The sequence below is a fragment of the Acomys minous genome (assembly GCF_964271855.1).
Source record: "Acomys minous genome assembly, chromosome: 3".
Classification (NCBI taxonomy): domain Eukaryota; kingdom Metazoa; phylum Chordata; class Mammalia; order Rodentia; family Muridae; genus Acomys; species Acomys minous.
The window spans coordinates 83,257,384-83,268,472 of NC_140485.1; the positions used below are offsets into that span (position 1 = coordinate 83,257,384).

The 11,089-nt window shown below is 45.8% G+C and overlaps 1 protein-coding gene across 1 annotated transcript in view; it reads right to left on the reverse strand.

The window, feature by feature from the left end:
* LOC311594402 (targeting protein for Xklp2-like) overlaps window positions 1-183 on the reverse strand; it is a 42,901-nt gene extending 42,718 nt beyond the window's left edge. The window contains exon 1 of the mRNA XM_084776054.1: window positions 112-183. The gene's annotated coding sequence lies outside the window, so the exon portion shown is untranslated. The remainder of the gene's footprint in view (window positions 1-111) is intronic.
* Between the last annotated feature and the right edge of the window lie 10,906 nt (window positions 184-11,089).

Consider the following 11,089-nt stretch of genomic DNA (forward strand, 5'->3'; position numbering starts at 1 on the left):
TCCTGGGATCAAATTCCTGTGCTTTGAATTTGTATCTGTAACAAAGAAATTTAAGTAATAAATACAAAATGCTTTTAAATCAGATAAAATCTGCACAAAGTAGAACAGAACCTATAAATAAGCAGTAAGATGGTCCACCATGTACACAAAATCCATCCTCTCCACAGCCATGTTCTTCACCTCCTGAAAAAAGAGTAAATGACATCATCAAAACCCTGCTGGGGCTGGGGCTGGGGCTGGGCTCCATGGAGGCAGGTGCCTGTAATCCTAGCACTCAGCAGGCAGAGAGAGGAGGACCAGAAATTCAAATTTGGGGCTGGAGAGATGTCTTAGGTTAAGAGTACTGGCTGCTACTCCAGACAAGGCTCAATTCCCAGGATCCACGTGGTGACTAACAACCATCTGTAACTCCAGCTCCACAGGACAGAAAGCCTCCCCTGGCTTCCATGGGCCCCAGGCATGTCAGTGATAAGGAAACATTACATGCAAGCAAAACTCCCATACACATAAAATGAAAAAGTCACCTTTGGCTAATAGCAATTTTGAGGCTCGCTAGGAATACATGAACCCCTGCAGGCTGACGACCTAGGTCTGTAATCCCAGAGATCCAGGCCAAGGCAAGAGACTAACATAATCAAGACACACCTGAGCTACACAGCCAGCCCAAGCCACTCAGTGAGGCTCTACTTGAAAACAACAGCACAGTGTTTGTCCTACGTGCACATGGGCCCTGGGTTTCACCCCAGTACCATAACGATCATGGCCGGTGCAGGGAGATGAGCTTCAGTGCTGACTACATTAAGTTCCAGCTTCTCCCGAGAGTCAAGCTGCAGGTGCTTTGATAATCAGGCAAAGGTGTGGTCTACCTAGACTAACCTTATTCTCAATTAGAATCCAAAGTGAGGCTCTGCTACCCCCATTACATTGCACTGAATTGGGTGTTTATCAGATGATGCTCCAGGGCACCTCCATGGTCCCACTCTCAGTCAGAGAGGCAGGAACACAGGCTACGGAGTCACTGCATGCCACACATTTCATGGGAAGGAAAACAGCCACCACTGTCCCCGTGGGACTGAAAGTGAGCAGGGACCTACTGTTGCAGTTTCTCAAGCTCCTCAGCCTCCTGCTCTGCTGCACTTTTGCACGTCACAGGCCTTGCACGGTATTTGGTTTGCAGTACGGGAGTCTGGGGATCTCGGTTCATCTTGGTCGCAGATCTGGAGGGTAACAAGTCTGTAAAACAAAATTGCAGACATCTGCTTAGTTCCCCAAGATACAGGTCACGTGGAAGTGCTGAGTCAACTAGATAGAAATGGATGAACCAGAGAACCTGGCTTTGTAGGATCAACTCAGCTTATGCCAATCAACCTGACAAATGTTCCCTCCCTTCCTCCTTTTTTTTTTCCAGACAGGGTTTCTGTGTAGCCTTTGCTGTATTGGACTCACTCAGTAGACTAGACTGGCCTCAAACTTACAGTGATCCACCGGCCTCTGCCTCCCAAGTGCTGGGATTAAAGGCGTGCGCCACCACCACCCAGCTCCCTATCACTCTTACTGAAGGATAGTTTTTAGACAAATTCTTCTGCCATCTCTGCACTCTGTCTGAAGGGCCCTTGCCACTCCACAGCCCTTTCCATTGACAACAGCAACTGTTTTACTTCTTGTTCACTATGTTTTTATTACCAGACCTTTACTGAGTATCTCCCAACTTTATGAGTTTCACAAAAAACATCTGTATCAAAGCATCCAGGCCACCACACACAGCAAGTGAGATGGAAATGTCAGCATGGTGGATCACATCTGCAGTCCGAGCATTTAGGAAGCTGAGGCAGAAGGATCAGTTTATGGCCAGTTTATACTACATTTCAACTTCCAAAGCGACCTCACTATAGAACTACACCAAAGAGAGGAAGAAAAAAAAAAAGGAAAGACAGATAGTCGACTGGGGAAAGTTAGAGAAAGTCAAGAGGCAGACAGAGAGAAAACAACCATGCCAACACATCATTAGAGCAGTAGTTCTCAGCCTTCCTAACGCTGTGACCCTTTAATAGAGTCCTCACGTCATGGTGACCCCAACCATAAATTTATTTTTGTTGCTACTTCATAACTGTAATTTTGCTACTCTTACGAATTGTAATGTGTTTTCCAAGGTCTTAGGTGAACCCAGTGAAAGGGCCGTTTGACCCCAAAAGGGGTCCCAAGGGTTAGAACCACTGATTTAGAGCATTACAAACACTCACAGGAGGTATTGGTTTCCCTGGTCAATAACAACCTTATCAATTTTCATAATTACTTAGAACAAATCTAATTCATTCACTGGCTTCTCTTTTTAAACAGAGTCTGATCATGAAGTCTTGGCTAGGTGAGAACTTAATTCCATGAGGATTAAAAAATTCACTATGTTCATAATATAAAATATTAGAATATAATAGCAATATTAAAAAACCGTATTTAAGTAGGGCGCGGTAGCACACACCTTTAATCCCAGAACTCAGGAGGCAGAGGCAGGCAGATCTTTGTAAGTTCCAGGCCAGCCTGGTCTACAAAGTGAATCCAGGACAGCCAAGGCTACACAGAGAAAACCTGTCTCAAAAAAAGAAGAAAAAAAAAAAGCAAACAGAAAGAAACCAAACCTGTGTCCTCTGTAAAAGCAGCAGGCACCGCACTTGAGAACCTGAGGCAAGAGAACTAACTCACATTTGAAGTCATCCTGGGCTACAAAATGAGACTCTGTCTCCAACAATTAAAAACACCCTGTCTCAGCCAGGCTTGGTAGGTCACACCTGAAATCCCAGCTCTCAGGGAGACAGAGACAGGTGGATCCACAAAGCAAGTCCAGACAGCCAAGGCTACACAGAGAAACCCTGTTGGGGTGGTGGGGGGGGGAATCACCCAGTCTCTGCTCAAAGTGGGAGCAAATTAACAAATATGTATCAGTTATCCCTTGAGAACTCCCATCCTCTTTGCTAAAGGCTGACAAAACATATGAAGAAAACCAAAGTAGGGTTGGGGATGTAGCTCAGTGAGAAAATAAACAGGAGAGGAGGAGGGCCAGGACACAGAGCAAAGTAACTGCTAAAGCAAGATGGTTTCACAGCACTGCCTCACCGCAAACAACAAATACTAGGATGTCAAAACATGACCGTCTCTTGAAGCTGGTGGGATACCGCACAGGTCAAAGCTAAGGGCAGCTGGTTAAGGGAGACCCCATGAACGGTGGGAACAAGATCCTTCCTGCACCCCTTAACCACGATTGAGTTTCTGTCAACAGGTTTCACTGAAGGGGGGAAAAGGCAGACGCAGACGCATCAAGCACACCCCCTTAGCGAAATCAAGCTGCCAAGCAAGAGAATTAGCTTCATATTTCAAAAGTATCTGAAACTACCACATTAAAGACTACTGAAAAAACTACAAATATTCTCAGGAATATAGTATTATTTAGCAGTCGGGCTTGGTGATGCACACCCTTAATCCCATCACTCAGGAGGCAGAGACAGGCAGATCTCACATCTCTGAGTTCGACACCAGTCCGGTCTACAAAGTGAATCCAGGACAGCCAAGGCTACACAGAGAAACCCTGTCTCAAAAAAAGAAGAAAAAAAAAAGCAAACAGAAAGAAACCAAACCTGTGTCCTCTGTAAAAGCAGCAGGCACCGCACTTGAGAACCTGAGGCAAGAGAACTAACTCACATTTGAAGTCATCCTGGGCTACAAAATGAGACTCTGTCTCCAACAATTAAAAACACCCTGTCTCAGCCAGGCTTGGTAGGTCACACCTGTAATCCCAGCTCTCAGGGAGACAGAGACAGGTGGATCCACAAAGCAAGTCCAGACAGCCAAGGCTACACAGAGAAACCCTGTTGGGGTTGGGGGGGTGGGGTGGGGGAATCACCCAGTCTCTGCTCAAAGTGGGAGCAAATTAACAAATATGTATCAGTTATCCCTTGAGAACTCCCATCCTCTTTGCTAAAGGCTGACAAAACATATGAAGAAAACCAAAAGTAGGGTTGGGGATGTAGCTCAGTGAGAAAATAAACAGGAGAGGAGGAGGGCCAGGACACTGAACAAAGTAACTGCTAAAGCAAGATGGTTTCACAGCACTGCCTCACCGCAAACAACAAATACTAGGATGTCAAAACAGCAAACATGAACTTCTCTTGAAGCTGGTGGGGTACCGCACAGGTCAAAGCTAAGGGCAGCTGGTTAAGGGAGACCCCATGAACGGTGGGAACAAGATCCTTCCTGCACCCCTTAACCACGATTGAGTTTCTGTCAACAGGTTTCACTGAAGGGGGGAAAAGGCAGACGCAGACGCATCAAGCACACCCCCTTAGCGAAATCAAGCTGCCAAGCAAGAGACTTAGCTTCATATTTCAAAAGTATCTGAAACTACCACATTACAGACTACTGAAAAAACTACAAATATTCTCAGGAATATAGTATTATTTAGCAGTCGGGCTTGGTGATGCACACCCTTAATCCCATCACTCAGGAGGCAGAGACAGGCAGATCTCACATCTCTGAGTTCGACGCCCGCCTGGTCTACAAAGTGAATCCAGGACAGCCAAGGCTACACAGAGAAAACCTGTCTCAAAAAAAGAAGAAAAAAAAAGCAAACAGAAAGAAACCAAACCTGTGTCCTCTGTAAAAGCAGCAGGCACAGCACTTGAGAACCTGAGGCAAGAGAACTAACTCACATTTGAAGTCATCCTGGGCTACAAAATGAGACTCTGTCTCCAACAATTAAAAACACCCTGTCTCAGCCAGGCTTGGTAGGTCACACCTGTAATCCCAGCTCTCAGGGAGACAGAGACAGGTGGATCCACAAAGCAAGTCCAGACAGCCAAGGCTACACAGAGAAACCCTGTTGGGGTTGGGGGGGTGGGGTGGGGGAATCACCCAGTCTCTGCTCAAAGTGGGAGCAAATTAACAAATATGTATCAGTTATCCCTTGAGAACTCCCATGCTCTTTGCTAAAGGCTGACAAAACATATGAAGAAAACCAAAGTAGGGTTGGGGATGTAGCTCAGTGAGAAAATAAACAGGAGAGGAGGAGGGCCAGGACACAGAGCAAAGTAACTGCTAAAGCAAGATGGTTTCACAGCACTGCCTCACCGCAAACAACAAATACTAGGATGTCAAAACAGCAAACATGAACGTCTCTTGAAGCTGGTGGGATACCGCACAGGTCAAAGCTAAGGGCAGCTGGTTAAGGGAGACCCCATGAACGGTGGGAACAAGATCCTTCCTGTACCCCTTAACCACGAATGAGTTTCTGTCAACAGGTTTCACTGAAGGGGGGAAAAGGCAGACGCAGACGCATCAAGTACACCCCCTTAGCGAAATCAAGCTGCCAAGCAAGAGAATTAGCTTCATATTTCAAAAGTATCTGAAACTACCACATTACAGACTACTGAAAAAACTACAAATATTCTCAGGAATATAGTATTATTTAGCAGTCGGGCTTGGTGATGCACACCCTTAATCCCATCACTCAGGAGGCAGAGACAGGCAGATCTCACATCTCTGAGTTCGACGCCCGCCTGGTCTACAAAGTGAATCCAGGACAGCCAAGGCTACACAGAGAAAACCTGTCTCAAAAAAAGAAGAAAAAAAAAGCAAACAGAAAGAAACCAAACCTGTGTCCTCTGTAAAAGCAGCAGGCACAGCACTTGAGAACCTGAGGCAAGAGAACTAACTCACATTTGAAGTCATCCTGGGCTACAAAATGAGACTCTGTCTCCAACAATTAAAAACACCCTGTCTCAGCCAGGCTTGGTAGGTCACACCTGTAATCCCAGCTCTCAGGGAGACAGAGACAGGTGGATCCACAAAGCAAGTCCAGACAGCCAAGGCTACACAGAGAAACCCTGTTGGGGTTGGGGGGGTGGGGTGGGGGAATCACCCAGTCTCTGCTCAAAGTGGGAGCAAATTAACAAATATGTATCAGTTATCCCTTGAGAACTCCCATGCTCTTTGCTAAAGGCTGACAAAACATATGAAGAAAACCAAAGTAGGGTTGGGGATGTAGCTCAGTGAGAAAATAAACAGGAGAGGAGGAGGGCCAGGACACAGAGCAAAGTAACTGCTAAAGCAAGATGGTTTCACAGCACTGCCTCACCGCAAACAACAAATACTAGGATGTCAAAACAGCAAACATGAACGTCTCTTGAAGCTGGTGGGATACCGCACAGGTCAAAGCTAAGGGCAGCTGGTTAAGGGAGACCCCATGAACGGTGGGAACAAGATCCTTCCTGTACCCCTTAACCACGAATGAGTTTCTGTCAACAGGTTTCACTGAAGGGGGGAAAAGGCAGACGCAGACGCATCAAGTACACCCCCTTAGCGAAATCAAGCTGCCAAGCAAGAGAATTAGCTTCATATTTCAAAAGTATCTGAAACTACCACATTACAGACTACTGAAAAAACTACAAATATTCTCAGGAATATAGTATTATTTAGCAGTCGGGCTTGGTGATGCACACCCTTAATCCCATCACTCAGGAGGCAGAGACAGGCAGATTTCACATCTCTGAGTTCGACACCAGTCCGGTCTACAAAGTGAATCCAGGACAGCCAAGGCTACACAGAGAAACCCTGTCTCAAAAAAAGAAGAAAAAAAGCAAACAGAAAGAAACCAAACCTGTGTCCTCTGTAAAAGCAGCAGGCACCGCACTTGAGAACCTGAGGCAAGAGAACTAACTCACATTTGAAGTCATCCTGGGCTACAAAATGAGACTCTGTCTCCAACAATTAAAAACACCCTGTCTCAGCCAGGCTTGGTAGGTCACACCTGAAATCCCAGCTCTCAGGGAGACAGAGACAGGTGGATCCACAAAGCAAGTCCAGACAGCCAAGGCTACACAGAGAAACCCTGTTGGGGTTGGGGGGGTGGGGTGGGGGAATCACCCAGTCTCTGCTCAAAGTGGGAGCAAATTAACAAATATGTATCAGTTATCCCTTGAGAACTCCCATCCTCTTTGCTAAAGGCTGACAAAACATATGAAGAAAACCAAAAGTAGGGTTGGGGATGTAGCTCAGTGAGAAAATAAACAGGAGAGGAGGAGGGCCAGGACACAGAGCAAAGTAACTGCTAAAGCAAGATGGTTTCACAGCACTGCCTCACCGAAACAACAAATACTAGGATGTCAAAACAGCAAACATGAACTTCTCTTGAAGCTGGTGGGATACCGCACAGGTCAAAGCTAAGGGCAGCTGGTTAAGGGAGACCCCATGAACGGTGGGAACAAGATCCTTCCTGCACCCCTTAACCACGATTGAGTTTCTGTCAACAGGTTTCACTGAAGGGGGGAAAAGGCAGACGCAGACGCATCAAGCACACCCCCTTAGCGAAATCAAGCTGCCAAGCAAGAGACTTAGCTTCATATTTCAAAAGTATCTGAAACTACCACATTACAGACTACTGAAAAAACTACAAATATTCTCAGGAATATAGTATTATTTAGCAGTCGGGCTTGGTGATGCACACCCTTAATCCCATCACTCAGGAGGCAGAGACAGGCAGATCTCACATCTCTGAGTTCGACGCCAGTCCGGTCTACAAAGTGAATCCAGGACAGCCAAGGCTACACAGAGAAACCCTGTCTCAAAAAAAGAAGAAAAAAAAAAGCAAACAGAAAGAAACCAAACCTGTGTCCTCTGTAAAAGCAGCAGGCACCGCACTTGAGAACCTGAGGCAAGAGAACTAACTCACATTTGAAGTCATCCTGGGCTACAAAATGAGACTCTGTCTCCAACAATTAAAAACACCCTGTCTCAGCCAGGCTTGGTAGGTCACACCTGTAATCCCAGCTCTCAGGGAGACAGAGACAGGTGGATCCACAAAGCAAGTCCAGACAGCCAAGGCTACACAGAGAAACCCTGTTGGGGTGGAGGTGGGGGGGGAATCACCCAGTCTCTGCTCAAAGTGGGAGCAAATTAACAAATATGTATCAGTTATCCCTTGAGAACTCCCATCCTCTTTGCTAAAGGCTGACAAAACATATGAAGAAAACCAAAAGTAGGGTTGGGGATGTAGCTCAGTGAGAAAATAAACAGGAGAGGAGGAGGGCCAGGACACAGAGCAAAGTAACTGCTAAAGCAAGATGGTTTCACAGCACTGCCTCACCGCAAACAACAAATACTAGGATGTCAAAACATGACCGTCTCTTGAAGCTGGTGGGATACCGCACAGGTCAAAGCTAAGGGCGGCTGGTTAAGGGAGACCCCATGAACGGTGGGAACAAGATCCTTCCTGCACCCCTTAACCATGATTGAGTTTCTGTCAACAGGTTTCACTGAAGGGGGGGAAAGGCAGACGCAGACGCATCAAGCACACCCCCTTAGCGAAATCAAGCTGCCAAGCAAGAGAATTAGCTTCATATTTCAAAAGTATCTGAAACTACCACATTACAGACTACTGAAAAAACTACAAATATTCTCAGGAATATAGTATTATTTAGCAGTCGGGCTTGGTGATGCACACCCTTAATCCCATCACTCAGGAGGCAGAGACAGGCAGATCTCACATCTCTGAGTTCGACGCCAGCCTGGTCTACAAAGTGAATCCAGGACAGACAAGGCTACACAGAGAAACCCTGTCTGGAAAAAGAAAAATAAATAAATAAATAAATAAAATAAAAAGCTGGGCTTGGTGGCACTTTAATCCCAGCACTGGGAGGCAAAGGCAGGTGGATGGATCTCTGAGTTCGAGGCCAGCCTGATCTACACAGCAAAATCCAGGACAGCAAAGGCTATAAAATAAGTCCCTGTCTCAACAAAATATGTAAATGAAAATTAAATAAATAAAAAGAAAGAAATGAAAAATAATATAACCTTACAGGAAATCTGAGGGGGGAAAAGTCTGGGGCTGTCTGTTCTTCCAGAGAACAGGGATCTATGAGTCCAGGAAAGCCAAGGCTACACAGAGAAACTCTGTCTTTGGGAAAAAACAAATAACAAAAACCAGTATCATATCATAGAGCCCATTTGCTGCTTCCCAAAATAAACACTGAAAAGATACATATATGTGTAATCCTTTTCCTTAAGAAACAGACAAAAAGGCGGGCATGGTAGTGCACCCCTTTAATCTCAGCACTCAGGAGCTCTGTGACTTCCAGGTCAGCCTGGTCTACAAATTCCCAGTCAGCCAAGGCTCCACAGAGAAACCTTGCCTTGAAACAAACAAGCAAACAAACAAACCAAGAACAGACACAGGGGGCTCCTTTTCCTAAAAACACATAAAAGTGAGTACTCAGGGAGAACAGCGACCTGGGTGAAGGAGGGTCAGTGAAGGCTGCTGAGAGCAGTGAGATCTAAAGAAACCTACAGATTAAAAAGTCATCTAAACCAGGCATGGTGGTGGGACACGCCTTTAATCCCAGGTGTTTGGAGGCACAGGTCAGCCTGGTCTACAGAGTGAGTTTTTGGGCAGCTAGAGCTATACAGAGAATCAATGACTGGGAAAAAAAACAAACTCTTTCTGGGGAAGAAATGGGTGAAAAGGGGAAATAAATGGAGAAAAATGCACATGAGGAAGGTCGCAGAAGAAGCAATGTAACCTGTTTCTACATTCATCTGAAATTAGCCTCTTGTGGCCTCTCGTCTCTCTTCACTCATCCTCACACCAAAAATAAGCAGCCTTGACAAGCACTATAAATCAAAAGGGGCAGGTTAGAAGAGGTGGGGAGCGGCAGAGCGCATTCTAAGCGGGCCTGAAATTGCAGGCTAGCAGCTCCTAGCAAAACACATGGATGTGCTAGAAGCTGGAGCCCCTCACCACTGAGACAGAGAGGAAAGCACAAGCTAACCCGCTGGGAATTCAAGAGAGTACACAGAAGCCAATGCTTCATTAGAACAATCAGTTAAAATAACCCCATCCATGCAATGCCACTTCCTCACGAACGCTTTCCTAGGGGTAAGTGATCTCATACATTAACACATATTTTCATTTTACCATCTTCATTTTCCCTTTGTACATAAGGAACTAGAGTTAGCAAATGGCAACATATCCAACATCTAGTTCTGACTAGTAATCAAATGTACAAACTAAATCTGAAGAAAGTCTAATGGACTTTGTTTCCACAGTTGCTAACTTCTATGTTGAAATCGGATCTGTTTACAGAAACAGATCTATGTAGCTTCCAAGGTTGGGCCAATTTAAAGTCCAAAACAACCCCCTCACCATCTAAACATTCAAAAGTCAACACAGGACACACTGGACATTTGCTCTAATTCACCACTGCCCAGAAACGCCAAGCAAACGTGTTCTGTTCTTTCTGCAACTCACCAATTCCAGACAGGCATGGGGTCCTCATGAATGGAATCACAGCACTTGAGTGCTGAAGCAGCAGGATGGAGGCCAGCCTCGGCTACACAGTGGATTTGAGGGCAGCCTTGGCTACACAGTGGATTTGAGGGCAGCCTACAAGACTTTATTTCAAAAACCAAGCAAGGACAATGGAGACAGCTTGATGGGTAAGGGAGATGCGTGCGAGCCTGAGTTCAATCCCTGCCTACGGTGAAAGAAAATTCAGCTCCTAAATTATTCTCTGGCCTCCACACACGCCATGGTACTCATGTTCCTGTAAATAACACACACACACACACACACACACACACACACACACACACACACACTCACACACATCTTGTAAGTTTCGTACATTACTGAGTTTGTTTTTAGACAGTGTCTCTCTCTATTTAGCCCTGGATGTCCAGAAAATCTCTAGGTAGACCAAGTTAGCCTTGAATTTACAGAGATCAGCCTGGTTAGCTGGGCGTGGTGGCACACACCTTTAATCCCAGCACTTGGGAGGCAGAGGCAGGAGGATCGCTTTGAATTCAAGGCCAGCATGATCTACAGAGTCCAGGAGAGCCAAGGCTACACACAGAAACCCTGTCTCAAAACAAAAAACAAAAACAAAATAACAAAAAACAGAGATCTGCCTGGCTCTACTTCTCAAGTGCAGGGATGCCCACTACCATACCTGGCCCACGTTTGTTTTGTTTATCTGTGTGTGTTCATATTAACTACACACAATCACTCAGGGCTTCCCCCGCTCCCCATACCTCCCATGACATATTTCTG